The sequence below is a fragment of the Tenrec ecaudatus genome, chromosome 6 (assembly GCF_050624435.1).
Source record: "Tenrec ecaudatus isolate mTenEca1 chromosome 6, mTenEca1.hap1, whole genome shotgun sequence".
NCBI classification, from domain to species: Eukaryota; Metazoa; Chordata; class Mammalia; order Afrosoricida; family Tenrecidae; genus Tenrec; species Tenrec ecaudatus.
In genome coordinates this window covers 71,039,486-71,043,909 of record NC_134535.1, presented here as the reverse complement: position 1 = coordinate 71,043,909, position 4,424 = coordinate 71,039,486, and the positions used below count along the sequence as shown (strand labels likewise).

Below are 4,424 nucleotides of genomic sequence, written 5' to 3'. Positions count from 1 at the left end.
GTGAGCAGATAGAACAGGGTAGAACAATCCCTGTGGCCTTCTGAGAGGGTAACTAATTAGGGGAGTAGAAATTGTCATCTTTCTCCTTTGGAGCCACTGGTGGTTTCAAACTGCTGACCTCTTGGTTAGCAGCCTAAAGCATAACCACTACAACCAAATGGGGAGGTAAAATCAAAGAGACAGAATGTCTTCCTAAATGAAATATGAGCATAAAAATGAGCAAATGTTTGCTTCTACTACCATAGTGCCAGTATCAAAGACAGTGGTTTCAGTCATACTTTAACTCACTACCCTTTTATACCCAACCTAAACATATATATTCTATTTACAATGGAAATAATTATGTACTGAAGACAAACCAAGCAGTAAAACACATGTACTACTACAAGAAGGAAAAGAAACAGCTGCAATAAATTCCTGAGAACTTCGGAAAAGAATGGATTAATTTAATATAATTCCACTGGAGCATCTAATGATTATTTATTTTAAAAGATTGCTGATTTTACAAAGTATTATTTTTTCTTCTCTATTAACTTAAAATATTTAAGATTCTGATCCACACATAATAGGAGCTAAATAAATATTTAATTAAATAATCAATATTTTATTCATTAATTATTATTAAATTAAAATTAATCTTAGGATCCAATTAAATGATTAACAAATAGATCATGGCAGCTTGGTAATATGCTAAGCAGTCAAGACCTCTTACTTGGCTGTAAGTAGCATCTATCTTTGAAAGGCAGGATCTATCTTTGAATGGTGATTCCATGGTAAAGTTCTCGCCTTCCATGCAGGAGGCCCAGATATGATTTCCTGCTTAATATACTCTATGAACAGCCACTAATGATTTCTTCCTGGAGACTTGCATGCTGCTATGTTGCTGAACTGGTTTCAGCAAAGCTTCTAGACTAGGAAGAAAGACCTGCTTATTTACTTATGAAAATTAACCAATGAGAAACCTATGGGTCACAATGGACTGGTCCTCAGGCCCTCATGAGATGGTGCAAGACCGGGTAGCTTTAGGCTCCACTCTGCCAGGGTCATTACGAGGTAATAGCCAACTCAGAGGCAGCTGATAACAACAAGAGTACATTTAAATGGAATGCATAAGTTGGTGTGTTTTTTAATAAGCCTTGAAAGCGCAAAGCCTCAAAAAATTAGTTTATGACTCAGAAATGTTCCTCTCCATGAAAATCTTTAGTAAAAGGAGAAAGATTTGTATAATCTGAAGAGAAACCAGAGGATGTTTAAGTTGTTTTCATCAAGTAATTAAACAATAAACTTCTATTGTATTCCTGTTTGTTCCTTTAAGTGTTTCATGGGACAGTTCCTCTGAATTTTATCAACTGAAAATTAAACCAATCTTCAGTCTTCGTCTCATCTTGAACACATTCAATATCTTGCCTGAATAATGCTCACCGCATAGGAGAAGGGGAGTCAGTTGGGACGAGTCTTATCTGGATTACTTATGAGATCCATATTACTCAGTCACTTGGGGATACAACTCAACTCTAATCTAGATCCACGGGGAGCCAGGCCTCAGTGGAACTCAACTTCCCTGTCAATCATTCCTTGCCCTTGGCTAGAAGCCCTATGTGAGTGTAGCCAACTGTCAAAAGCTATTGAAAAAGTCAGGGGAGCAAAATATGGCACTTCACTATTTTCAGTACATTTGACTGTAACCTTAATTCTGCAGGATTCCTATCGCTGCTTTTTGTTTTACCCTGCCACCCTATCTTCTTGCCTCTTTGTCTAGTGACTTGTTAAACATGGTTGCATAAAGATATTGAGAATAATTTGCATAGATTTAGTTGGACAAATCAGTTACTGCCTTTTTATTGTCAAAACATACACCATCATTTCCATGTAGTAAAATAAGGAGCTGATACCTCCATAACCATAGCAAATAACCAAAAGGCTTATTATCTATTAGTGTATGTTAGGCTTTATTTCTCTAAAGTGTCTGACAGAAACTTTAAAAATTCCAGAACACGGAGACATTGTAAATTCCAAATATCATGTGTAAGTATATATAGGTTCATATTATATGTAGATGCATAAGATGTCATGCAGAATGGTAACCCATTTTACTCATCAATAAATGAAAGTTTGTAATGAATAATTCCTGAATGTCACTTACAATTTACTATTTTTGATGAGTTCACTGTTTATTTGGTTTCCAAGTGAGCGGAATAACCCCTTAGAAGTACTAAGAATTCATTAAGAAAGGGAAATATTAAAAAGATAGACATTTTTATTTTAAATATATACCCTGAGAAGGTATTTTTCCCTCGTTGACAAACACAAAGGGAAGTAATGGAGTGCCAGTCTTGAGAAGAATTCCTTGTTTGAAGTCTGTTCGGAGAGCACGTGATGAACAGGCTTCTCTCGCTCTATCCCCTTCCTTTGCCTTCTGAAGAAAGAGCCAGCAGCCGCGGAGGCTGCGGAGGGGGCGTGTTTCATCCCCAACAAACTTGGGCGGGTCTAGGCAAAGTGGACCATGTTTATTTACGCCACAGGATTTCTTAGTGCCACTAGTGTGACGTGGTGCTTTATAAACCCACAAGCATTATAATAAAATGCGCAGTATTTTCCAAACTTCCTTGTTTATAGAAAGTGGTTTGTCATTAAATGCTTGGTGATGTATGTTAGAGCTCCTTTTAGAGCTATCCCCCGATGATTAAAGGGTCTTCTGGGGAGAACCACAAAGACAGCACTGCCCTTTTAGTCACCTCCATCCCGTGAAGCCCTGCCTCTCTTGAATATTAAGCTAGAGCCTTCCTAAATGGCTTCTGCTAATGAGATTGGAAACGTCGACTTTCCCTCTAACATGTAGTCTGCTATCTTCTTTCAGTGAGCTCCAAAGCTAGAGTTCTGGTCCTGAGACTTACTGTGGTTCTCAAGGATGGACGTTATCTAATTTACCTCACAGGTGAGTCATAAGTGTTTTCATGATTATTCTTCAAATATCCATCCTTTTTATTAATGCAGACCCTCATTATGTGTTCAATGGGAGCCTCAAATGACTATTTTTGAAGAATTAACCATCAGTTTCATAACTGGATACATGCCGCTTTCATTTCTTAATGCTGTTCTAACAAAACGGAGCAGAGCTGTCACTGGGTAATTTATTTCCGTGCCAAACCATTTAAACTCTCTAGAGAAACTTCCGTTTAAATAAGGCCTGCTTGACCAAGAAAGGTTGTCATGTATTAACAGTCTCGGTGGGGAGTCGATGTTAAAAGTGTAATTGGTTCAGTGGAGAGAGCAGAGCATGAGCACTGGTGCGCAGTCAGAAAAGCGGCCCTCAGCCATGACTACGCAAGTGTGTTGTCAGCTCTAACCTACGAAGTGCCACCACACACAATTAGCACTGGGAAGCTTTCCGCTTTGCAGAACTTCAGGGTGTGGCTTTGTTGGTTTTTCCACCTTGAGGATAGTAATTCTACTCACATGCATTCTCCTTTGTCATTGATCTGTTAGAGAATGTCCATGCACACTCAAACTCTCTTTTGCTTCTTATCAAAGAGAGAATCAGATTTCTTCCTATTGTTGTCTTCTTATTTCCTTTCTTAGTTCTTCTTAATACTATATTCCTCCTGCCATTTCATATTTTCTACCAATATGAGTTAAGCATTTATACCATGGATTTCAAAGTTATTTCTATGCTATGTCAGCAGAAGTAGTCTCCAATACTACAAAAGCAAGACCATTTTTAAAGGGGGAGAAAGAAAGATAAAAGGTGCCCTGCACGGAGACAATAAGGATGCTCCTAGGATTTTTAATCCACAGCTCAAACAAGGTTCCAATTGTGCGATCATGGTGTACAAAGACTAATGCAACCAACAAGGGAAGAGGTTCCCCTTCACTCTGTAAATCGGTGTGTTCAGCAACAGTTCGAACACGCAGGGATACAATCACTCGGATTTACCCAGTGTTGATACTGCAAACCACAAAGGCTTTTGCAACCTAAATCTTAGTTTATTTTAGAAAATGTTTGATTTTCCCTTGACAGCACATTTTATTGTTTCTATTTCCTTTCCCACAGCATTGGGTCAGCCTAGTCTTTTCTGCTTTCAGAAATGATGGCTTAATACCATCTTTTTTCTCTTTCAGACAGAGAAAATATAAAATATAGAGGCTGATGATGTGTATATGTGTGTATATGTGCCAGGAGATAACACAGGGTACATGAAATAAACTATTTGAAATGTATGGAGGCTTAGCAGGGATGTAGCACACAGTAGTCAATTTTTATAATTTTTTATCACCTCGTGTGAAAGCTGCACAATGAATAAGGAAGAATAAGAATTGATACCTGTAAGTTATGGCGTTGGCGAACAGTCCTGAATCCATCACGCCCTTCCAGGAGCATAAACAGATGTGTCTGAGGAGATGCACAGTTAGAACATCCCTTAGCA

General features: G+C 38.2%; 1 non-coding gene across 1 annotated transcript; it reads right to left on the bottom strand.

The window, feature by feature from the left end:
• Positions 1-1,132: 1,132 nt before the first annotated feature.
• On the bottom strand, positions 1,133-1,248 carry LOC142452014 (U5 spliceosomal RNA). Its single transcript, XR_012785082.1, has one exon. It is a non-coding gene; the product is annotated as a U5 spliceosomal RNA (small nuclear RNA).
• Positions 1,249-4,424: the final 3,176 nt, after the last annotated feature.